The following is a 26438-nucleotide window of genomic DNA, read 5'->3' as shown; positions in this document are numbered from 1 at the left end:
GGAAAGTGTAGTTTTATATTAAAACAGTTTCAGTCATTAGCAAAGCAGCTAGGACTACCACTAGCTGCTGAAAAAACCGAGGGACCTACCACATCACTCAACTTTTTAGGAACTGAGTTAGACTCAGTACAGCAGGCATCAATATTGCCTGACAATAAGTTAGAGGGTCTTAGGAAAAGGATTGCAACACTCTTGCAGAAGAGTAAGGTGACCCTGAGGGATCTTCAACAAATAGTAGGACACCTAAATTTCGCATGTAGAGTGTGGGTGTCCATTCCTCAGGCAGCTGTGTACTGCTATGAAAGGTCTTCACAGACCATTGCATAGGACAAGGATCACCTGGGCCTTATTGGACACAGACCTGATATTCAACAGCATCAGTTTTAGAGTGGAGGGCTGGCTGAGCTTGTTACTTCAGTACTGACGGTTGATCACAGTCTCAGAACAGTGAACAGCCTTCAAACATCTGTTCATCATTCTTCTGACATGAGTAGGGACTGTGCCACACCATATCTCCCTCTACCCGTAATCACTGAGATGTTCATAGGCCCCTTGCTGGGAGGGCAGTCCTTCCATTCCATGTTAAAGGGAGGGGGGAAGGGAAAGAGAGAGAAATTAGGACAAATAACCTAAATTATTACAATAGATCACACAACAAAATAGTGCCCAAACTAATAACAATATTATCCACTAGAAAATTCAAATTATAAAAATACATTATATCTAAATAAAACAACTATAAAGACACCCAGATGTGTTTATCCCCCACAAATAGTCCTGAGCTGTCGACCCCAGCCACGCCACCTCATCCTCTTGGATGTTACTGGGCTCGATGATATTATTATTGTTTTTGGTAACAGTGAAAGCACTGGTATACAAGTCTTACCCTCAGGGCAGGTCACAAAGATCTTAATAGTGAAGGCAGGAAATATCAGGAACACCACAATCCAGACTAAAGATGACACTGTCACTGCCATTTCCCTCCCTTGGTAAGCACGTAAAAAATCACTGTTGCCAGTCCAGAGGGAGCAGAAGGAGAGCACTGGTCTTGGGAAGACTAGTGTCCTTTGAGGCCCTAACATGGTGGTCCCAGCCGACTGAAACCCTCTACAGAAAACTCTCTCCCCCTCACAGCCACTTCAGCAGTTCCCCCGCAGCCTTTATTTCAGAGCTTAGGATTTAATGCTCTGCCTTGCCGGTGACTAATGCTCCTGGGCTTCACAAAATCTAGATACAGCAGCAAAGACCCGACAATCCCCAGGCTACAAGCTTTGGCTCTGGTTCCAGGCAGTTCCAGGTTTCAGGGGCGATCTGACAGGGCAACCTCCATCAGGGATGGCACTCTCTCTCCGTTGTTCTCTGTCTCCAGCCCTGGGTCCTCTCCCTTGGTGTCCTCCAGTTGAGCAAGGAGCTCCCAAGCTCTGCAGAAAATCTTCACTGGCCCCTGCGTTCAAGCTCCAGCTCCATCCGCGCTTGCCCTGACACTCACTCTTTGCTCATGCTTAAAACAAACCCCAGGACTCGAATTGTTCTCGCTCCCAGTGCACTTATCAGGTAGGCAAGGAAGGCAGCTCAGGAACAAAGAGGGAAAATAAGGGAAAATAAGTAAAGAAAAAAATAAAGTAAAAGAAGAAAGGAAACAAGCCGGTGCGGAGAGAAAATGGAGCGGTGAAAAATGCTAGCCGTCTGCCGCTGGTGCCATCTTGAACAACATACTGGATCACTGTCTCAGGGTCTTCTCCTTTTTATTCCTCCCAATTATGTCTGAGTAAATCCAAGGGTCCCTGCACTTTCCACCCAAATAACAATTCAAATGGACTGAAACCAGTGCTTTCCTAGGGTACAGACCAGTATGCATATAACAAGGGTTGTATCCTGTGATCCCAGTCATTGGGGTTTTCAACAGTATAAGCTCTGATCATTTGCATTAGGGTCCCATTAAATTTCTCCACTAGTCCATTTGTCTGAGGATGCTATGGGGATGATGCAATATGAGCTATGCCACAAAGTTTTCACAGCCTTTTCATTAATTTGGAAGTGAATGATGTTCCTAAATCACTGACGGCTTCTGGATATCTGGTGGCATAGTCTATTATTGTTAAAATGAAACAGTTTCCCCTTCTAGTTACTTTAGGTAGTGGTCCCACAATGTCCAAGCCTATATGTTGAAATGGGGTTGATATAATTGGTAAAGGGCACAATTTAGCTTTAGTTTTGTGATTACCAGGACCCTGCCTCTGACATATGTCACAGCTTTGACAATATGATCTTATTTGCTTCCCCATCCCAGGCCAGTAAAAATTTTGCACTATCCTGTTTCGTGTGTGTGACTCCCAAGTGAGAAGCAAAGGTGTCTGTATGTCCCTTTTCTATGATCTTTTCTCTGTACTTAAAAGGGATGACCATTTGTTTGTGGATGCTTTCCCCTCCCCTCTTAGGATTTACCAAGACCTCCCTATATAACAGGTCTCTGTCCACAAAGAATCTTTCAGGGTACTCAGGGGTTATTGGTCTTTCTCTGGCCAACTTAAAGCATTGTTGTAAAGTAGAAGCCTTTATTTGTTCTAGTCTAAAACTGTTTCACAAGGATTCCTTATATTCACCACCTCAGCTAGTTCATTTGATTCATTTTCTCCTATTTCTTCATCAGAAATCTCACAATTTCCCTCAGGTGTTTCTTTTTTATCTGGGAGTGAGTAGTTATCAAAACACTCTTAATATGATCAGATAAATCCAACCCAATCAAACAAGGGGAAGGAATTTGATTTGTGATGGCTACCTTCCACATTCCATTCCACCCTTGATATTTCACGTGTAAATTTAGCCATGGGTAGAGTAATTGATTCAGTCCCTATTCCTTTTATGGTTATTTGTTCATTTTTCATGATATCTCCCTGAGAGACAATATCAGAATGACACAAAGTTACTTGAGAGCATGAGTCTCTCAAAGCTAGATACTTAGTGTTATTTACATAAATAGTTTCTCCAGAGCAACAAAGCAGCTCCTGGTTGCATTCAATAAAATAACATTGCACAACATTTGCTAAAGGCAGCTTTTCTTCCAGGCTCTCTGCTCTAGCAGTCACAGCACCATTTTCAACTGTCTCAGCGATCTCCCTCTGCTGCTGTATACAGTACACTTTCTTGGGCAGACTTCCCCCTCCGTTTTGCTGACTAAATTCTTTATTCTTTGAGGTCTGACATTGAGAAATGAAGTGTCCTTTTTCTCCACACACATAGCAAGTTTTTGGGGCTCTTTGTTCAAAGTAAGGGGGTTGTCTCCCTTCCCTTCAATGCTTTTATACCTCTGTTGTCCCTAAAATGGCTTCCAGTTGACTGTTTGTTTCTGTGGTAATCTCTGGGCTCTTTCTTTCTGTCCTCCTAGCTTCTACCACCAAATTTTACCTAAGAAAAATTTGGGTTTTTGATTTCTGGTACATAATCAGCCATCTCACTTGTTTGCTGTACTGTTTTAGGCTGTTTCTCTCTGACTAAATATCTTAGTTCTCCAGGCAGAACCAAATAGAATTGTTCTAGCCCTATTACATTTTTCATATCCTCTAAAGTTTCAACATTAGCTTGTTCTAGCAATTTATCCAAATATCTGACCAGATTTGTTCCTATCTGAGAATATGATTCCTCAGGGTTTTTTTTTGTCAATGCTCTAAAATTCCTTCTGAGATGTTCATTCACTTTAATCAAGGTCTCAATATATTCTGACTGTCTATGTATTTCTTATTACTTTTAACTCTCTTATATTCTCTAACATACCAACTTTCCAAGATCTTGTCTAAAAACCTCTCAGTTTTCTCCCTAACTGACTCTCTGTCTCACCCAGTATTGTTGACTCTGTGATGATTTGTGTTTTTATGAGATGCTAGAATGGGTTTTGTAGTCATAATATTGTCTTGACAGCATCCATCTTGATTTAAAGTCTGCTCTGTAGTAGGAAAGGTTTTCATGCTGTTTCAGAGAAGCTTCGCTCTCTGGTTATCTCGTTGCTAAGATGAGTAGAGAGCAGAGACTTTCGTAGTCAAAATAAACCTGCCACAAAGTATGATAACAACTGAAGCTCCATGAGAAAGTTAGGTGGGACAACAAGACCCAGGAGGGGGTGTTCCTTATGAAGAATTCTGGGAAGAAGAAGGAAGTTGGTAAGAGGTTGGAAAAAGATGGAGTTGGACTGAGAAAGGTCAGACACGTGCTTTTTCCCATAATGGATTATAACTTTGCTATGGACTATTTTTCCTACCATGGACTGATGGAAGTCAACTGGATTTCATCTAGCATCAGCCTGTGAAGACCCAAGACACGTGAGATGGACTGTGTTATGCTTTTTATTAGTTAGCATAATTCCATTTCTTTATTTTTATAGCTGGAGTGGGAAGGGGGGTTGTTCTGTTTGTCTTGATATGAAAATGTACCTACTGAACTATTTTACCATCAACTGAAACCTTTTCTAAAGCAATTCTTTTCAATAAAGCAGTAATGATTTGATCTGCATGCATTGGTTCTTGTACAGACTAGCTGAATGTCTAATTGGCCATGTGTGTTTGCTACCAAAGATTTAGAGCCAGATTATTCTGAGTATAACTCACGGATTTGTCTGTGTGTGTTGCTTTCTTAATAAAGGAGATTGGCTTTTGAGGAAGAAGTGTTAGACAGGACCTTGCTGAGACCTAAGGGCTCTGCTCAGCAGTCAGAGGTTTGTCTGGACTTCGGACTCATCCCAGTCTCCGGCACCCCCGTAAATCTCTTTGGAGATAAGGGGCTGCTTACAGACTCCACCCCTCCTGTCCTGTCACAGGCTCCTGCACTAGAGCTCTGAAATGACTGATAGGAGTGATGTGTGGGCTGTCTGCCACAATAGGCCTGAGTTTTTTCAGAATGATGGAGTCCATCATTCTGATTTGGGTTTAGATGTCTTTCTAGAAGACATCAGGGAGGTCTTGTTGTTGAGCTTGAGAGGCTCGATGGTGGGCATGGGACATAGAGTACCTAGTACCCATGCTGTGGTGGGTAGTGCAGAAAAAAACAGGTATTTCTCGGTGAGCCCTACTTTAAGATCAGGTAAGCTAACAGTGCATTGGACATCCCAGGGCTGCAGATCATGCACCTGGGTGGGAAAGATGCGCTGGGCCACTTCCAGACCAACAGTCATGAAGTACAGATGGCTTGACGTCTGGGGGGGAGTTTATTAGCAGCTAGCCAGGTTCCTGCTGTCCTTAAGATTGTGAGAACCTGGGGCCAGGGACTCACCCATATGATTACTGATTTACCTGTTTCCACACTACAGCAGGCCCCTCCTTGCCAATTGATTGGCAATAATTTTCTGAATGATAATCAATAAAGTGTGGCCTGTGTTTTAATCCATATCACTTGTCTCACGTCTTTATTCTGGAGTTGGGGCGCAATGAGGTTGTTCACCTGCCCTAAGGAAAATGCATTGTAGCAAGCCTGGAAAGGCTGGGCTCAACTAAAAAGAAATACTTAGAGTTCACTGTTCCAAATATATATTTTCCTACTGATTCAAAGAGTTTATTTATTTATTTTATTTATTTTTGGACTTATATACCGCCCCATAGCGCTACAAGCACTCTCCGGGCGGTTTACAATTTAATTATACAGGCTACACATTGCCCCCCCAGCAAACTGGGTACTCATTTTACTGACCTCGGAAGGATAGAAGGCTGAGTCAACCTTGAGCTGGCTACCTGGGATTTGAACCCCAGGTCGTGAGCACAGTTTTAGCTGCAGTACAGCGTTTTAACCACTGCGCCACGAGGCTCTTTACAACTCACGAGTTGTAGTTCAAGGCTTTTTTAAAAAACAACACAAAACAAAAACAAAAACAAACCAGTTGTGTTTAAATAGAAAAGTAACATTGCTTTCGTGTAAGTTAGGTAAAATCCTATCTATTCTGTTCACCTCCTTTCATTAAATCAAAGTGATCTTCCTGTGCAATATGTCCTTCTGTTTTTCAAAGATGCATATGCACATTGTCCACTCTGCCAGGCACAGAGCTCCTGTGGCAGGGTCGCTTTGCCCACCTGCCCAGAGAACGGTGTCACAGAGTAATGATGCCTGCTCTCTGGGAGGGGCAAAGTGGAACACAGCCTTTAAGAGGCAGCATTCCTCTTGCCCGGCCTCTCTTTTCAATCAGCCCAACAAGGGGGAAGCTGCGCAAAACTGACAAAGTGGTTTCATTTTTCCCTACACATGGCTGGCTGAGGGAGCTAGAATTTGGGTCTCACAATGGCACAACCCCTGGTTTGGAGTTTTGGGCTTCCTGGGGGGGAGTCAGGTGTTTGAGTGCACCCTATTTCTATATTAAAGAAAACACAGAGAGAGATAGAGAGGCAAAAAAAAGAAAAATAAGTGATAGAGCAAGTGGGAGAGAGGGGAGAGAGAGAAAGAGAGAGAGGAGAGCAACACATTATTAGAAAAAAGGAGGGTCAAAACTAGAGATGGGGACGAATACAAAAACAAACCTTTTTTCCAACAAATATAGCCGATTTGTCATATATTCAGTGATCCGTATTTGTCAAATATAAGTCACAACGAATATGGATCAACAAACATTTTCTTAGTTTTAGTCATTGATCCATGAATTTGTTAATATTTGTCTATATTCGTTACCCTTTGGGGGCCTCTCTGAGCTTGCTGGTGCCAATTAGAGGCTCTGGCCAATAAAGACAGCGATCCTGGATTGGCGTGTTCAGCAGCCAATAGCGCTGCTGAAAGGTGTAACTTACTTTTACAGAGGGTTCTTGAGCTTTCCCCTCCAGCCTTTCTCCACTTCTGTTCATTCTTTCTGAGATAAGAACAGTTGCTGGCTTGCTCATGCTCTTTTGGTTTCACTTTTGTGGCACCTTTTCATTTACTTCATTATTATCAACTTTACTGGGAATTTGGGGAGGGATATCAGGTAGTTTAGGCTACTTCTTTGGAAGGGCTTTAAGTTTTTAAAACTTTATTTTTGGAGGCTAAGTTGTATCTTCTTTGGCACAGTGGGTGGGGGAATTTGATGTGTGACTGTGGAATCCCTTTCCTTTCCCCTAACTGGTTTGGTTGTGTGTCTGTGTGTGTCTCTGAGACTTATTTGGCAGGGCTTTTTAAATTTTCAAAACTTACTTTATTTTGGAGACTTGTGTCTCTCAGGCACAGTGGGTGGGTGGGAATTGAGTGTGACATGAATCCCTTTTCTTTTCCCCTAAAACTGCTGTGTGTGTGTGTGTGTGTGTGTGTGTGTGTGTGTGTGTGTTTGTGTGTGACTGAGACTTATCTGGCAGGGCTTTTCTTTTTGGAGTTTATGTTTTTGTTTGTGTGTTCAGCCACAGTGGGTGGGTGGGGAATTTGGTGTGTGACTGTACTCCCTTTTCCTAATTTACATTACACTGGAGGGGGCTTTGTTTAGGTCACATTTTAGTAAAACAATTAGCCCAACACTACCCACCATCATTAAAAAAATAAAATTTACACACACTCTCTGACCCTCTGATTAGTTTCCTTCCCCAATCTCCATTGCTTTATTATTTGTTTAGTTGCTTTGGCAGGCAGTAGAAAATGAAGGGATTTCTCCATCACAGATAAATGAAGGGGAAGAAGACTATGAAGATACGTAGGCTGGGCAGTGGCAACAACAACAACAACAACAACAACGCTCCTCCTCTGGTGGCCTTACAGGAAGACATGGAAGCAAAGCTTCCAGAGGTGCCAAAAGAATTGCCCCTCCTCTTCCTAGAGGACTCTGAGGAGTTACTGGTTTCCAAAGAACCTAAGTCCAATTTGGAATTAGTAACACCAGGACAGACTTCACAACCCCCACTCATGTCCCCAGAGTCATCTCTTCCCTCCTTCCAGACCAGCAGCACACCTGGGAAATAGAATTTTTCCCAGGCCAGCAGTTAGGGGCAAGCAATGGGTGATCATTTGGACAAACATGGCAGAGGGGCCATGTGGGATCATTTTATGGCAGTCAGCAATGACCCTCAGCTGGCACACTGCAATGCCAGCCTTGTGGTGATCCAGAGGGGGGTCAGACCCAAAGCTCCTGTCTGTGGAAGGTTTTTTAAAAAACTCTGTGGTGAGCTACCTTTTGTTGCCCCTATTTATTTGGACATCACAAAGGTACATGCCCTTCACGCTGTCACCAGGTATTCTCCTAATACCAACTTATGTCATAGATGCTGCCAACACTAAGGGCTATAGAACTTAGGAAGCAAAGTTTTAATGGAATATTATTTTTGTCAAACAAATCAAAAGATAAATCACATATGAACTGTTTCAGGTGTTAATACGTATTGGATCATGTTCGCTGTCAATCAATATCTCTTGCTTTCAATCAATATCTCTCAATTCACTAACCTTCTCCTTCGTTCTCCTAAACCCTAACTCTCATTCCACATCTCCAACTGTCCCTAACTCTCTCTAACTCTCTATCTCTCCATCTCCCTAATTGTCTCTCTGGCTCAGCCCCTCCTGCTCTCTCCTTGGCTCCTCCCCCTTGAGCTCCTGTGATGGACAGACAGGAATGACATCACCTTTTGGCATTCCACTACAGCCCCCCCATAAATTGACACATAATTTCATTGTTCATCGCTTCATGTAGGCAACTTTGTGCTTCATGAGTCATCAACTCATGAAGTGGGACAACTCACCAAAATGGTGAGTCATTCCCATCTGTAATCAAAACGAATCACCATTTTTAAAAATTCATATCCATCTCTAGTCAAAACAATTGAATTTTTAAAAAGGTGAGTTTAAGAAGTAAATGGAAAGCGAGGGGAGGATTGAGAGAGTAACTTGTGTGTGTGTGTGTGTGTGTGTGTGTGTGTGTGTGTGTGAGTGAGTGTGTGTGTGTGTGTGTGTGTGTGTGTGTGTGTGTGTGTGTGTGTGTGTGTGGTTACCCACTCTGGTGAAACCAGCCTACCAGCTGACACATACAGCCAACACTCGTACCCCCAAGATGAGTTGTTTTTTTAAAAAAAGAAATGAAGTTTAATAAACAATTAGATAACTTTAAATAGGTAAATAATAATAAAAATATCAATTGGCATATAAAATAAAATTAAAATAAAATATAGAATAAAAATAAAGGACACAGTTGCAACAGCATGTGGGCTTGGCAGGTTTGGGCAGAAAGCTAGGAAAGCGAATCCGTTAGTACTAGTCAACATAGGGCCAAAAAGGGAAAAGGCACCAAAAAAGACAAGCCATCTGCCAAGCACAAAGCCCCAGCCAGATCACCCCCAGTAATTTTTTTGTCAGAGGGTGAGGATCAGCCAGACTATAGCACAATACTGGCAAAGATGAGAGAAAGAAGGCATTAACCAAGGATACAACCAGTGCTGCCACCCCAAGAAGGTCATGTAGGGAGTCCAGGGCATTCAGGATGGCAGAATTGAGACAGTTGGGTGATGTAATGTTATCGCATATTACTCTTTTAGAAAGCGAGCGTCCTGATCCTGCAGGAGCATCTTTGTTAGAGGAAGCATGTGGCGGCCAGCATGCCATTCCTCATGGCATGGATTTGGGCACAGGGCATGAGCCCTGGGCATCAGCTCCTCTTGGCTCATCCATCTGTCAGACAGAAACCAGATGGATGAGCCAAGAGGAGCTGATGAGATCCGCCATGGTGCGGCAGTAATGGCTGGCAGGCAGATGGAAGTTGATGGTATACTCGTAGGCACTGGTCAGCAAGCAGCTGAGGTACTGACCAATGAGGCTATGGTGGCAGCAACACCAATACCAAGTGAGTCAGTAACTGCACCACACATGACACATGTAGAATGCATGTGGCCATGAGGAGAAGTTACCCTCCAGCTCTAGCACAGTTGAGAGCCAGTTCACCACCTGGCAGCAGCAGGATGGGTACACCCAACTTGGGGGTGCCTCTACTGGCTTTGAAGCTTTGGGCAGTGCCTTACCCTCAGTGGTCCCTTCCCAGTCAAACCCAGGGGTTTGTTGAAGGACTATGACACTATAATCACCCCACAATACCCAAAACTGAGTACACTTGGTGCCTCGGAGTGTTCTCCCTTATGGGGATAAATCCTTGCTGCTGAGTGACCACCTTTTTCCAGTTACAGTAGAAAAAATTTGATTGGAAGAATATATTGATGTATTTGAACTACTGAATAGAAAATTTGAAGAGAAAAAAGGTGCTAAATAGGAAGAGAGGGAAAAAGAGAGATTTAGGAGGAAGAAAGCTCAGAGGTGCTGGGCCAACTGGCTCCCAGGCTTTCTAATATATTCAGGGACAACAGTGAAGGCACAGCCTTCAAGGGCCTTCTAATTAATATAATACATAGTCCTAATTTATTGACCTCTTCATGGATTGCTGACTTCTTGCGGTGAAGGGGCTTGAGTAACTCAGAGAAGCTATGGGCTTTGCCATGCAGAGACACTCAAGATGGACAGGTCATAGTGGAGAGTTCTGACTAAACACAATCCACTTGGAGTAGGAATTGGCAAACCACTCCAGTATCTTTGCCAAGAATACCCCATGAAAAGAAACAAAAGGCTAAAAGATATGACACTGGAAGATGGGCCCCTCAGGTTGGAAGGCATCCAACATGTTACTGAGGAAGAGCGGAGAACAAATACAAGTAGCTCCATAGCTAATGATGTGGTTGGGCCAAAGCCAAAAGGATGCTCAGCTGTGGACGTGCCTGGAAGTGAAAGGAAAGTGTGATGCTGTAAAGAAAAATACTGCATAGGAACCTGGAATGTAAGATCCATGAACCTTGGTAAGCTGAATGGGGTCAAACAGGAGATGGCAAGAATAAACATTGACATCACATCTCCCCTATTCTGGCCGCGCTGTATTGGCTGCCCTTCCGGTTCCGCCTCAACTTCAAAGTTTTGATGCTTACATATAAAGCCCTAAACGGTTTGGGGCCTCGATACTTGGCGGTACGCTTACTCCCACCCAGATCTACCTGTGTCACCCGAGTGAGTCAGGAGGTGAGGCTGAGGAGCCTGATGCCGAGGGATGCCCGGAAGGAAAAAACAAGAATCCGGGCCTTCTCGGCAGTGGCTCCTCACCTCTGGAACAACCTGCCTCCAGAGATTCGAGCGGCTCCCTCACTGGGTATTTTTAAGAAACAACTGAAAACATGGATGTTTAGACAGGCCTTCCCTCCCAGTTAATCCCTGACCTCTCTCTTGCTTTCTTTATTATGTTTTCCCTTTCCATCTTATAGAATTTTAATCGTGTACAAATTGCTTTTAATTATATATTGGTTTTGTATTTTGTGTTTTGTGCTGTAAGCCGCATAGAGTGGTCAATATGACCAGATAGGTGGGGTATAAATGGAATGAATGAATGAATGAATGAATGAATGAATGAATGAATGAATGAATGAATGAATGAATAAGTAAATAAATAAATAAATAGATAGATAAATAAATAAATAAATAAATAAATAAATAAATAAATAAATAAATAAATAAATAAATAAATAAATAAATAAATGTCAGTGAACTAAATTGGACAGGTATGGGTGAATTCAGTTCAGATGATTATCATATTTACTATTGTGGGCAAGAATCCCATAGAAGAAATGGAGTAGCCCTCATAGTCAACAAAAGAGTGGTATAGCAAGTTCTTAAATAAATGGGAGTGCCTGGCCACCTTATCTATCTCCTGAGAAATCTGTATGTACGACGGGCAAGCAACAGAACTGGATATGGAATAACTGATTGGTTCAAAATTGGGAAAGGAGTATGACAAGACTGTATATTGTCTCCCTGCTTATTTAAGTTATATGCAGAATGCATCATAAAAAAGGCAGGACTGGATGAATCCCAAACCGGAATTAAGACTGCCAGAAGAAATATCAACAACCTCTGATACGCAGATGATATTACTCTGATGACAGAAATTGAGGAGGCTAGAGTGGTCGAAATGACCAGATAGGCTGGGTATAAATAAATAAATAAATAAATAAATAAATAAATAAATAAATAAATAAATAAATAAATAAATAAATAAATAAATAAATTAAAGAGCCTCGTAATGAAGGTGAAAGAGGAGAGCGCAAAAATGGTCTGAAGCTCAACATCAAAAAAACTAAGATCATGGCCATTGGTCCCATCACCTCCTGGGAAATAGAAGGGAAAGATATGGAGGCAGTGATATATTTTGCTTTCTTGGGCTCCATGATCACTGCAGATGGAGACAGCAGCCACAAAATTAAAAGGTACCTGCTTCTTGGGAGGAAAGTGATGACAAACCTAGACAACATCTTAAAAAGCAGAGACATCACCTTGCCGACAAAGGTATACATAGTCAAAGCTATGGTTTTTCCAGTAGCGATGTATGGAAGTGAGAGCTGGACCATAAAGAAGGCTGACCACCAAAAAATTGATGCTTTTGAATTGTGGTGCTGGAGGAGACTCTTGAGAGTCCCCTGGACTGCAAGGAGAACAAACCTATCCATTCAGACATGACTTAACGACTAAACAACAACAAAGGTAATAAAGAGACATGTAGTATTCGTATACAAATACCAATACCCCTGCACAGGTGGACATAATGAGGGTCCTATCACTCCAGAAGCCACAGTCAGCTAGCCAGCCTCCCTGCCAGGTAAAAGAGTGGCTCGCAGACTGGACACCCCAGAGCAATTGGAAGGGAGCATGGAATCTGCAGCAGCAGGAAGGGCCACCTCTGAAACCAGGGGACCAGGTCTGGCTCTCCACCCATTATCTACACTTACCTGGCTGGTCATGCAAATTGGACCCTCGGTTTGTGGGGCCTTATCACAGATCAAATCAACCTTGTCATTTTTGGTTACAACTCCCAGCCTCTCTCCGTATTCACCCGTTTTTCCATCGGTCTCTCCTTGTCTCTGTTGTGGCACGAGACCCTGCCTGACCTCCACCCCTGGCTCCACCTTTACCTGTTTTGGCCAATAGTGAGGAAGAATATGAGGTTTGTCAGGTCCTAGACTCCTGAATCCACTGGGGAGGCCTTCAGTACCTTGTGGACTGGGAGGGCTATGGTCCTGAGGATGGATCATGGGAACCCACAAGTAACTTACACACACACCGACCTTGTACAACAGTTCCATGTCACCTATCCTGATCGACCTGGCCCATCTGAAGGGGAACCCCTGCAGAGGGGGAGAGTGTCATGAGTTCAGCCGAAGAAGATCTCTAATCTGAGGGGTTAATTACAGCTGAGGAATATACTGGGCCATTAGAAGCACAGACAGCTGAATCACCACGAGGTTCTCCTGCCCCAGTAGCCAGGGTGAGGGCTAAGCTTTGGCAAAAATTCATGACATGAAGGGCAGAGGATTGCATGAATGCTTCCCATAGTAACATTAGGTTGACTAGCCCTGGGTTTTAGCACGATGAAGTGTTTAGATGACTGCAGCTGCCATCAAATCTGCAACTAGAGGCTTGGAAGTTTGTGGAAGTAACAAGTCAACACTCTGGCTTGCATCCACGCTCCTGCTTACCTGGGACCTTGTTCTCTGGACTCTTGGCTTTGGACTCTGACTGCTGACTACAGTTTGTGTTTGGGCTTTGGCATTTTGGTATCTGCTTTGCATCTTCTGGACTTCTGATATTGGACTGGCTTATTGGACTTTTGCCTGTTGAAACCCCTGGGAACGTGATGCTGTACAGGGGAACAGGGTTGCTATACTGACCAGCAACTTCAAATCAGTTAAACATATGGAAGAAGTCATAAGTTAAAAGATTAGGAAGGAAGTGGCAGAAGGGTGGATGACCGGGCTTTTTTCTGGGACACCTGTACAAAAATTGCAGGTCTCCGCATTGGGAGTGGTCCCCAAAAAGGTTCCAGGTGAATTTTGGCTAATTCATCATTTATCCTACCCAGCTGGGGAATCAGTTAACAAGATTCCATAGGAGCTATGCAGTCGGTTGCACATCATTTGATGCAGCCATTTGAATATTTAAAACTTGTGGCAACAGTGCGGAACTGGCCAAGTGTGACATTAAGTCTGCATTTTAATTTTTACCTTTACATCCTAAAGATTTTGAGTTGCTAGGTTTTTTATTTGATGGACTATATTTAATGGGTAGGGCAATGCCCATGGGTTGTTTTATCTCTTGTGCTCCATTTGAGTGTTTCAGTTCATTTTTGGAGTGGACACTTACGTGCAGGTCTGGGCTCTCGTAGGTGATAAATTATTTGTATTATTTTTTTTATTTTGTGGGAAGCACAGGACCGTCCACTGCATATGCCTCATGTAGGCTTTTCAGACCTTGATAAAGGAATTGGGTGTTCCCTTAACAGAGGTATAATATCAAGGATGGTATGGTGGGCTGATTGTTACCCCAGATGTATTGACTATGCAAGGTGCAGTGTGAATCATGAAATGAGCAAAGCTGTGAGGGCCAGCCTGGTGTCAGTGGTAAGACATCCTGACATAAGAGTTTGGCAGCCCAAGTTGTATAGACAACTGAGTTCATTTGTCCAAGAAGGGATTGGATCTTTTTCTGCAAGACCTGCAAGGGGGCCTATGGGCCAAAATTTTCAGCTGTGGTGGCAGGCTTGTAAATAGCTCCATTGGTGGTGAGGCTTATTCATTCTGTGGCAGGTAGTACAAGGGCAGGAGTTTTGGTGAATTCCAGGACACCCAATGTGGGTAAAACATCCCATCTCCCTGTTTGATGGAGACAGTAGAGCTGTTGAGGGGAGGTGGGTTCTTAAGGGGACCTCCTGTGCAGCAGTTCATCTAAGGTCAAGAGTTTCAGTGGGCTGAGACAGTGGGGGGTATCTATATAACAGGGAAGCTGAAGACATGCTTTGCAGAGGACAGCATAACTCAGAGACAGGAACTCGCCCTGTTTATTTGTGCAGACTGGATTTCTATAAATCTTGGTCTATGGTAGGCCCCCTTGTAAAAAGGGAATTAAGTTTTAATAGTTAATAACATTGTGGCCTATATTTAACCCAACAACTATGTCTTGCCCCTTTATTCTGGGATGAGTGGGCAATGGATAGTGATGACAAATCTAGCAATTTCACTTCTGTATTTTTTTAAAAAAAACATTTCCAGTGTTTTCCAACATTTATATGAAGATATTTACAGATCAGAAGAGTCAGCCTATGTGGCCTTGGGCAACCCACACAGTCCCAGGGTGCCTCCCAAAGAAGGGAATGGTAAACTACTTATGAGTCCTCTTTATATAGAAAATCCTGAAAAGGGTGCCATAAGTCAGAATTGACTTGATGGCACATAATCATTATTACAGACATTAATAAGTCTTTTTAAAAAAACCACACACATCAGCCAATTTCAGGCTGCAACAGCCAAATTCAATGCACACCACTATTCCTAGCAAAGAGAGGACCATGTTGTTGCATTTATCTGTCATATCTGTGTTACAGAGGAATCTTTCAGAAAAAGAATGTGCCAGCCCTAATTCAGTACAGTGGTGCCCTGTATAGCGAGGTTAATCCATTCCGGATTAACCTTCGCTATACGAAAACATCGCTGTGCGGGTAAGGAAAGCCTATTGGAACGCATTAAACTTAGTTTAATGCGTTCCAATAAGCGTGCAAACTTACCCCTCCAGCGATGTTTTCGCGTCCGGCGGCCATTTTGGAGCCGCCGATCAGCTGACCCGAAATGGCCCCTATCAGTGTTTTCGCGCCCTCCCCTTGCTTACGGAGGTCGCGAAAACGCTGCGGGGGGGGGCATTTCTCCCCTTGTCTACCCTTAATACTCTCCTCGGATCCAAGATTGAAGTTGTTTCTCTTAGGTTTTCCCCATTAATTTCCTCCAGTTCCTCTTTTGATTGGCATACATCATCTGGCACACTCTCATTTCCTTCTTCGTTATTCTCTGTCTCTTGTTTACAATAATTCTTCAGATGTTCATTGAATAATTTTGCCTCTTGATAGTGGGATCTCACTGTTTCTAGTATTGTTTGAAGGGTAGATTTTGTTTCATCCCAAAATTGTCCTTGTTGTGCCATTCTGTTCCAGCTGCCTAAGAGCTTAAGCCAAGATTTGAAACCACCAAGTCTCACAGTCCAGTTCGATGATTGTATCTGTGGCTTAACTGATCCCTGGCAAATTGATGCCAGCCAAACAGATATTCCAAGTCTCCAGAGTCAGTTCAAAGAGTCTGCTTTGGCTAAATAGACCTGAACCAAAATTTAAACCCCCAAAGTACCAAGGTACAATGCAATGGTTGTATCCGTGACCTGATGGCCTAATTCCCACAGGTTTACACCAGCTAGTCAAACACAAACACTTCCAGCTCCCAGGGCAGTTTCAGAGGATCTACTTTGGCCAAATAGGCCTGAACCAAGGTTCAAAACCTCCAAATATCACAGTCCAATTCAGTGTTTGTATCCATGTCCTGGTAGCCTAGTTCCCACAATTCTGCATCAGCCAAAACTGAAAATCCAAGTCCCTGGAGGTTGTTCCAAAAAGTTCACTTTGACCCAATATACCGATTCCCAAAGTACAGTTTAAAAAGATCCACTTTAGGGTTAAAAGATCCACTTTAGGGTTTGTCTATGTTCCAGCCAGGCATGAAAAAAGGAAATTAAAAACAGGTTTCCAAGCTTAAACAGCAGTAGAGTGCTCAAGGTCACTGTTCTGGGCATTATGCCAAAAGACTTCAGGTAGCCACAACATAACTTCAGACTTAACTAGTAATAGCTTACGAGAAAATTTAGTAAGATTTATAATGCCAAATTACAATATTCTTAAAGTATATTTTAAATGTATTTAAATTAGTAGTTCATGTCCCATTAATCTTTAAATTATTTTCTTTGCATCAACTATCCCTCTCTCCAGATTTTCTGCCACTCTATGAATGATGAGGTTGATAGAAGATTCTTTTTTCTGTACATAGGAATTGTCTTCTCCAGGGATAATCATAAGCAATTAGTTGTAAAAATATATCTCACCCGATAATAACACTGATGTTGAATAACTGATTGTTGCTTCTCTTATTGCTGGCTGCCGACGACTTGCAAGCAAGCTTCCTATCTGCTTGTTTCTGCCTGTTGGTTGACTGGGGAGTTTTCTGAATCAAACGGGGATGACCGCCATCTCCCCCCATGATCAACAGGATTCCCCCCCAGTTCACCATCTCTTCCGGGTGGTTTCGACACCCTGAGGTGTCCCAAACAGGTCAGAATTCAGCCCAGGGGACAGAGCTCTGTCCTCCTGCTGCTGTCTCATTGCAGCATCAAGTCGGTCTCAGTGTATAATTATTAAAAAGGATAGGAGGGACTTATTTTGCAGAATAATAGAGGAATTGATGTAATAAACTCAGAGTGCAATCAAACAGCTGCAAAGATACATGTCTGATCATAATGAAAATGGTCAATTTAATGGGAATGATCTCCCTTAAAGTGGAGCAATTCTGCCAATCAGGAAATTACTCCAGCCTAGCCCCCAAAAGGAAAAGCCATTCAAATGGACCAAAAAGATACACTTTGAGGATGAATTGGAGTGAGGCCAGGGCATCTTTCCCTGTGTATCATGTGATTACCAGGAAATAGACTCCATTAAACTGATCCACAAGCAGTCCAATGTCCAATCTGTGTACCCATGTTATCACACCCTTGGTTTCTGTGGTTAAAAATCTCTGTCAGCTCTATCTGTCTCACATTTATTCAGAAATAAGTCTCACTATATCCAGTGGGATTTATTTCCAGATACATGTGTGCATGATTGCAACTTAAGTGTCTGCTAATCAAAACCTCCTTCATTCCACACAAACTATCTCCATAAAGTAACCATCAACTTAACTGCTGAAAATTTGCTCCTCCAATTTAAATTCATATGAATTAAATTTTTGGACTTATTAACAGTTAACTAAACTCTTAATGCTTTTTTTTTTTAAAAAAACTAACTTTCCCTGTTTGATGTTAGAGGAAAAAAGAAAATTGGTCTTACTGGGTTGAGTGAGTATGGGGATTTTTTAAAAAATGCATCTTTCTCTTCAAAGCTTCAAATGTGGGAAAATCGAGAAAGAAAGAAAAACAGAAATGAGATTCCCAACCCCCTCATTCTGCAGTCTTAAGATTTTTATGTTGTAATATACATTTATGTGCCAATTAAGAATTCTACTTGCAACATAAACATAATTCAGTTTTTTTGTTAACTCATTAACAACTTAACATGTGGCCTTTTACTAACTTGCCAATCTCTGGGATGATGACTTACAGTGCCATAAATTATGTCTGCTTACAAATTGCCCTCCTTGCCACCACACTTTGCCTGGTTCCTTCAGATCCATATTCAAATACAGAGGAAGGAGTGCCTGAGACCACCAAATATTCCCCACCTTATTCTGATCCTGTATTGACATGAAGGATTTAATTCTCACATTATAGTGAGAGGGATCATCCTGTGAGTTAATCCATGCAAGTTTAGACCTTGTTGAATAGATTATGAATGCCAAGTCTCATGTTATTACCTAGAAAGAGGTTGTTGTTATAAATAAAAGAATTTGGAGGTTTAAAATAGCAGAATGTTTTCTTTGTTTTTTCAACATCAAGCCTATTTCATTCCTTTCATTCACTTTTTCATCTGCTAAAGCATTAGCCATATAAATGTACAGGTTTGTGTCGTGGACGATAGGGGGAGAAAGAGACATCAAACAAATGAGAACTTACCTTTTTCCTGATATACAAACTTATAAGGAAAATAGGATTAAGAGAAGCACATTGCCTTGAGTGCTGCACTTGATAGCTAACAGAGCACAACCAAGGGAGCCCAATGAGACCTATAACACTGAAGAAGCAAGGGATCCCATGATACCATACTCCCTCTAGCTATCTAAGCTTCCTTCTGAGGTTCTTAAAAGAGTAGTATGTTAGAGCTGCAAGCTTTAATTTGTTTAAAACCTGTTTCTAGCAATTAGTCAAATAAAGCTTTAGATGAATTTAGTGAGAGCTATTTTTTATTGGTAAACACAAATTTAACTGGTAGGGTTGAGAGTTAAGGGAAAACTTTATTTTTGAGGCTATTTTGGTTTGCTGTAATAATGAATGAGAAAGAAAGTGTACAGTCTTCAATTCTAAGAAATATTTACCAAATCTTGCCTGTTAAAAATAGGGCTGTGCATATTCTTCCATTTTAACTTTTCTGGGATAGACATGAACTGCTCCATTGGAGTAGAAATTGTTCTGTGGTGATACCTTGCTTCCTCTCAGTCCCACCTCTTTCATAGGTCTGTTGAGAACTTAATGAGAACTTAAGAAAAAGCTGTGTCCCATGCTGAATCTGACAAAACCCTACCTATAAAGTCTGGCATTCTCTTCCCAAGGTGTCCATCCCAATACCTTGTTGGGAAGCCCACATGCAGGATAAGAATACAATACCTTCCTGCTTACATTCTTCAGCATCTCCAGTAATAGCCTGAAAAGTAGGAAAACCACTTGAAACCAGAGTAGACAACAGCCAGCTATACTGAGATAGCAGTCAGGCCACAGATTAATGAAAAGCCTGTGCTTTGTATGAATGAACAGGATCCCAGGTCTAAGTCCATATAACCTCATATAGTAGTATCTTGATAGGGATGGGAAAAAGAAGTCTCTCTGACTGAGCACTATTTCCATTTAGAGTAGACAGAACAGTGATCATGCATAATATGATTGAGTACATTTACACTTTTATCCATTTCAGCTTGGCCTATTTAATGTAGCAAAACACCCCCATGGAAGACTGTGCCTGTACTGTAGCTCGGATACGTGTTTGCCACTGCCACATGTATTGTGCCCCACAATCTGGAGCTTAAAAGAGTTCCTTGTTTGAACATCTCTAGTGGCTATACTGGCTGGGGGATTCTGGGAGTTTCTATTCAGGAAAGTAACTTTTCCAAGCTCTGCCAAATATGGTGCATACATGCTCTTTCTTTTTGTTTATCTTTTTCTTACATATCCTTCTCCTTTTATTTGTCTTCCAGATTCTTGGCACATGAAGTGGCCTTAGGCTAAGATTCTTGCTTTGTGTAGCCAACAAGGATTCATTACATTTGTAGATTCACTGAAGAAATAATAAACTGTATAGCATATGATGTAACAAAAGACTGCTGCTTGCTGTGTGTTCCAGAATGTTGATGGCATTGTTACTGACATATCTGTCTCAAGCTGCTATGACTTTTCATTCTCCATTTCTTCTGTTCAGAAAAAAAGGCTTTGTTTTTTGACAGTTCAACTAAAATCCTTTTTTGGGAAAGGGGCACACAAAAAATTGCATATTTGAATCAGAGTATGAGGCAGCCATGTTAATAACATTCATATATTAGTTGTCAAACTTTTTCTCTCGTTGTAATGTGTAACAAATGTTATTGCCACATCAGGAAAGAAACACACCAGAAATTTTTATTATGAAGGGACATGTTCTGCTTATTGTCATGTTTATACACATTGGTTGATTGATAATTGTTGATTTTGATGTAATAATATTCTCACTAAATGCTTTTAACATCTGTGTCAGTTTTTCACACAGATTATCTGGGATTGTCTATTCAATTTCATGTGGGGAATTTAATCTGAAATCCTAGTCTAATGGCATATGGAAGCAGCTAACTATTTATTTGGTAGAACACTGAATGGTAAATGGAGGATGCTTTCCTTGAACACAATTTCCTTTATTATGGAAAAGTTGTTTTGTTTTTGTTTTTATTATTGCTCAAGTTACTAACTCTCATTTTCCACTGATATCTTTGAGTAAGTTGGGAATTGTTGTACACAGGGACTGTAAAGGCAAATTTTTCCCTGTCTTGTGGTGCTAAAGGAATAGTGAAGAAACAGTCCTTGAGATCCACTATCATTTACTGAAAGTGTTGGTGTATCAAATTTAGATTAGGTAAGCCATATTGTAAAGGGCGCATAGTTTGGATGCACTTGTTAACTTCCTGAAGGTTGTTTAGCAAATGCCACTTCCCAGATTTCTTTTTGATGGTGAAAACAGGGTATTCCACAAACTGGTGGAATACTCTATATGTCCTTGATCTAATTGCTCCTTAACTGAGGGCTCCACTGTGTGGAGATTTTCTTTAAACAATGGCCATTGATCAACCCAGACATGTGGTCCAGGCAGCCATGTTAATGGCAAGGCTGTGTCAGATTGCGTAGATGCCTGTCTTATAAATTTGTCTGCAATATTGCATCAGTCTTTTTCAAGAGATCCTGATGGAAATAGGCAGAATGTAAAGAGTGATTGTGATTTGTCTAGGAGAGTCACATAGACTTTACAGAACAATGAGTTGAAAGCTTTTCTGGGCTTGCTCATAGCCTCCAACTCCCCAAATGTTGTGCACTGGCTGGGCGGGATAGCTTTCTGGCCAGTCTTTCTTTGCAATAACACTAACGTCAGTTCCTGTATCAATCAATCCATTAAGGACAAGAGATTCCATTTTAAGAGGGAGTTGGGGCTGCAAGTGCTCGATGGTAGTTAAGGCAGCAACTCGTGTAGAACCAAAATCCCCACTATGAGGGTTGGTAGAAGGACCCATCTGTGTTAATAGAAATAACAACAATTAAGTGGTAGATTCACCTGCAGGAATGACTTGTGGTATATTAGACCAGGTTTGGATAATTAGAGGTCCTTCATAATCCCCATCAATGACACCTGGTACAACAAATAAACCATGTGCAAAAATGCTAGAGCAGGGGAGAATGAGACCCACAGTGTCTTTGGGTGTTGGTCCATGATGTGCTGTTTTGACTTTGTAGACAGTGAGAGGGAATTGATAGTCGACCTCTTTGGCTGTGATCAAATCATGACCAGCAATTTTAACAGTAGCAGGTCAGATTTCTTGAACTGGGGTAGTATTCACTAAGTTCCCCCCACCTGACCTGGGGCTTGAGGTGCACCCAACATGGAGTTTCCCAGTGTTGGAACAGTCTAGCATTGATTGGCCCAGTGATAACCTTTCTGACACCGGGGGCATTTTTAGAAGGGTATTTATTATTTTGGGGGGGGGTTGATCTACATTCCTGTATGAACTGCCCTTCCTTGCCACAGGAAAAACATTTACGATCTCTGGCAGGCTTCATGGAGGTAGCCATGGCTGTGACCAAAAGCTGTGTCTTTTGTGTTTCTGTCCCAATAGTCTGACATAATTTTATCATGGCAGCAATGTCAGTCTCTGGTTTATTGTAAATAGCCTGAATGGCCATTTTACAATCCATGTTAGCAGTTTCAAACGTCAGCTGTTTCATCAAAATATCAGCAGCCTCAGTATTCTCCACCTGCCATTCAATCGCTCTTTGCAATTTGTTAATGAAAGATATATAGTCCTCTTTAGACCCTGATGCAAATTTGCAAAAGACCCTAAAGGGTTACCTTTCTCTGGGATATTTTACCAGGCTGCTCTAACAATGCCACACACTTGTGCCAATGTGTTAGGGATGATAATCTGCTGTCCCATGGTGACAAAGAATCCATCTCCATTTAGCATATCTGCAGACACAGCAATATTGTTTTGTAAATGATCCATGGCCAGAATGGCAGCGGCATCTCTCCATTCCTGCATAAATAATACGTATTGTACAGGAGTGAGTATTGCTTTAACCAAGACTCCAGTCAGCTGGAATAAGATTTCCATTCGCTCATAAGCCATCAACCAACCCAAGAGTAAAACTGCTATGGAGACCATTTTCAACTACACTTTTCTTCAACTCTTTAATGAAAGACTTTCATGAACACGGTGAAAACTTTCATGAACATGATGTCCCTGATTGTTACGAGCCACAGGAGAAACTGACATAAGGGGGAGGGTGGCAGCAACATCTTCCAGGCTTCCTTGGGCCATAACATCAGTTAACATCTGCTGCATTGCTGAATGCGGAGGGGGAGAAGGGGGAAGAGGGGAGGAGAAAGAGGAGAAGGAGCCATTGGAAGAGCAACAGGAGCTGCATAGGAAGGAGGATTGTTTCTATTTTCATGGAGATCTGATGGCTTAGAGGGTGGCAAAATCTGAGTGGCTGTTGGAAGGTTAGCTAAAGACTGGGCTAACAAAGGGTTCACGCTCTTTGAAATTGCATCCCAGCAAAGATTTCATGTACGGAGGACTTTAACTGGAGCAACAGGGTCTTTGTGCAGTTTATTCCCAATTTTATCCCAATCTGGAAGCTTGAAGCTGCTCCCTTCCAGATACCAGGGACAGTAAGTACCCATTTCTTTCATTAAATCCTCTACTGAAGCAGATACATCACAGTGACCTTCTTTGTGGAGCAAATAAATCAAGTCCTCTTTATGTTGAATTTGAAGCACTGTAAGAGTGTTTCCCATCTTGAATTAAATACTCACCGGGATGGAAAAAGGATATGAGCACACCTCTGGGGCCCTTGCCGGGTGAGGTGAGCTGCTTTGATTGCCTCAGGGGATGACCCTGTCCAGATGTCAAATGTGAGTGATCATGCAACAAAGAAAGGCTAATTGCCTTAGAGAGAGAACAAAGGAGTTGACAGTGGATGTCCGAGCCAGTGGAGCCTACACCCTGAGCCATCTTTTATTTACTTAGCATGATTTACTTAGTATGTAGTTAGAATTCAGATAGGATACTAGTTACCTAATGGTAACTAAGATTGGCTAAAATAATCCTTTGATCTTATGCTCTATCTCTAAGCAAAGGCCAGCTACCGCTTCCTGCCAGGAGTGTATGCACGTCACTGGAACAGAATGCAGTTACAACCTTTAAACAGAAGTTTCCCACAGTCCATTGCTTCTTGCTTATCTACAGCTTCGAATGGTGAAACTTTGCTCTCTGACTTTTTTCTAATGCAGCTTCCACCCTCCTCAAGCAGTCCAGACTGTGATCCGATGGCTTGTCAGACATTTTATCTAAAGCAGGGGTCTCAGACATCTGGCCCGGGGGCCATTTGTGGCCTGCCGAACAATAGTTTATGGCCCCCACCTTGCCTGCCCCCCTTAAAGTGCCCACGCGGCCACTGCTGTCAAGAGTCAAAAAAGCCTCACCTTGCTCACCAGCTCTCTCTCAAGACAGTGCCTCTTGCCCCCTCCATCCAGAACTGCAGCCTGCCAGCCAACCAGCCCGCCTGTCTGCCTGTTGGAAGGGTGCAAGAGGCGCTGTCTTGGGGGAGAGCTGGCGAGCGAGGTGCACTGCCGGGCCTTTTCCCCAAGTGCCCAAGCCGCTGGCAAGCGACGCCTGAGAGCAGAGCTCGCTCCCAGCCCTTCCTCGAAGAGTGCTTTCAAGCCACCAACAGCAGCTGCCACCACTGCCACCTCTTCCAGGCAAGCGGTTCTCTGGCTCTCTTTCTCTCTCAGCAGCACCAGCCCGGCCAGTGGCCGCCTCAGCGCCCAGCGGTGCTTCCTTTTCCTCCATCCTGCTTCAGCTGCCTCGGCTCTGGAGGCTGCCTGGGCTCGCCTCGCAAAGTTTGTTCCTCTGTCATGGTGGAAGTAGCTTTTCCTGCTGAGTGTGCCTTTTTTTGAGGGGGGCCTTCAAAGGAAGGTTGCCGGACCTCCATGTGTGTGTGTGTGTGTGTGTGTGTGTGTGTGTGTGTGTGTGTGTGTACGCGTGTGCATGTGCACGCACCTGTAGGGGCCCCCACCCCATTCTGTTTAATTTCACAGGTACCAATGGGGGCTTTTCTCCTTTGGCAAGGCGATTCTGTGAGGGTTTTTAAAAAAATATATGTTGTGCCCTAGGCATTAGGCCAGGGGTCAGGGAACTTTTTTACCTTTTACCCCGCAAAAAATGTATATACGCCGACATTACCCCCTTGATTCGAAAGGAAGGAAATCATACATTATTTGAATTAAAAATATTATTGAATCTACACAGGCTGTGTACCGAACTAGCAGGATGCACCAAATTTGATAAAGATGTGCACTATTTTTGCTGGAACACATTGCACTCCAGCCATGGTGTAGTATAGGGAGTAGTAAGGTGTCCAATGTTCCTAGCAAGTTGCATTAAATTTTCCTAGCTTGCAGAGGATCATTAGTGGCTGCCAGAGTGGTGATAGCAATGACATGCTTTCTAGAGACAGCAAACCCAGAATTGGGGGGGGGGGTTCCCTACCACTTTAATCATTCTATGTGTGGTGTGCAAAAAGGAACAAACCAGGCTAAAGGTCATGTCACCCACCCTGGTGCCACAGCCCAATATCAAAGGACCAGTGTGCTTTTTTTATCATCATCAATGGAAAACTCAGCAGTGGTCAGAAGATTGGAAAAGATCAGTCTACATCCCAATCCCAAAGAAGGCCAGTGCCAAAGAATGCTCTAACTACCATACAATTGCACTTATTTCACACACTAGCAAGGTTATGCTCAAAATCCTCCAAGGCAGGCTTCAGCAGTACATGGACCAAGAACTCCCACAAGTACAAGCTGGATTTTGAAGGGGCAGAGGAACTAGAGACCAAATTGCTAACATGCACTGGATTATGGAGAAAGCCAGAGAGTTGCAGAAAAACATCTACTTCTGCTTCATTGACTATGCAAAAGCATGGCAGAAAGTGAGGAGGAATTAAAGAACCTCTTAATGAGCTTGAAAGAGGAGAGTGCAAAAAATGGTCTGAAACTCAATATCAAAAAAAAAGGAAGAGCATGGCCACTGGTCCCATCACCTCCTGGCAAATAGAAGGGGAAGAGATGGAGGCAGTGACAGATTTCACTTTCTTGGGCTCCATGATCACTGCAGATGGAGACAGCAGCCACAAAATTCAAAGATGCCTGCCTCTTGGGAGGAAAGCAATGATAAACCTAGACAGCACCTTAAAAAGCCAAACCCCCCTTAATTCAGTTTCACTTTTGCTTGCCTGCCACACACACACCCACAAAAACACACACCCACAAAAACACACACCCACACCTCCCTCCCTTCATTTTGTACATTTAAATAAGCTTGACGACGTCCTAGGTCTCTTGCACCTTTCTTTCTTCCCTCTTTCCCTTGCTTGCTCCTTTCCCTCCTGCAGCTTGTTTGCAGTCATTTCCGGAGGAAGCAGTCATTCAGAAGCCCCGGATTGGCTGATTGCCCAGGGCTAATCCCCAGATGCATCCAATTAGGCTTATCTCTCCGATCTCTCTAACAGAATGGAGCATTTAGGAGCTCCCTGCTGCAACCAAGGAAGTAACAGGGCGAGGTGGTTTACAATTAAAGCTTTGGCTGCAGAGGGTGGGGTGGGTGGGAGGGAGGGGGGTAGCAGCCAGCTCATTACCCCCAGGATTTTCACTTTTACCCCATTTGGGGTAATTTACCCCTGTCCCCCGACCCATGCGTTAGGCAGTCGCCGACGCTCCCTCCCTTCTCCGCTTCTTCGTCCTGCTGCTGCTGGTGATGGTAGTGAAGAAGGAGCCGGAGGGGGTTGTGGCCAACGATGAGGACTCACACACCCCTCCTCCTCCTCCTCAGAGCCCCAGACGGGCTAAGAAAACTCCTGGGTGGCTTCCTTGGGCTCTTGCTCCGCTTAACAGAAATTCTGATACAGCCCAGCCTCACCCAGAC

General features: G+C 42.9%; 1 long non-coding RNA gene across 1 annotated transcript in view; it reads left to right on the top strand.

The window, feature by feature from the left end:
• The first annotated feature begins 853 nt into the window (after window positions 1–853).
• The window catches only part of LOC144588255 (uncharacterized), a 379338-nt gene continuing 353753 nt past the window's right edge, over window positions 854–26438 (top strand). The window contains exon 1 of the long non-coding RNA XR_013543708.1: window positions 854–4192. This is a non-coding gene — a long non-coding RNA (uncharacterized LOC144588255). The remainder of the gene's footprint in view (window positions 4193–26438) is intronic.

The sequence above is a fragment of the Pogona vitticeps genome, chromosome 3 (genome assembly GCF_051106095.1).
Source record: "Pogona vitticeps strain Pit_001003342236 chromosome 3, PviZW2.1, whole genome shotgun sequence".
Classification (NCBI taxonomy): domain Eukaryota; kingdom Metazoa; phylum Chordata; class Lepidosauria; order Squamata; family Agamidae; genus Pogona; species Pogona vitticeps.
The sequence above is the reverse complement of the archived record's forward strand: the minus strand, read 5'-3'. Positions and strand labels throughout refer to the sequence as shown.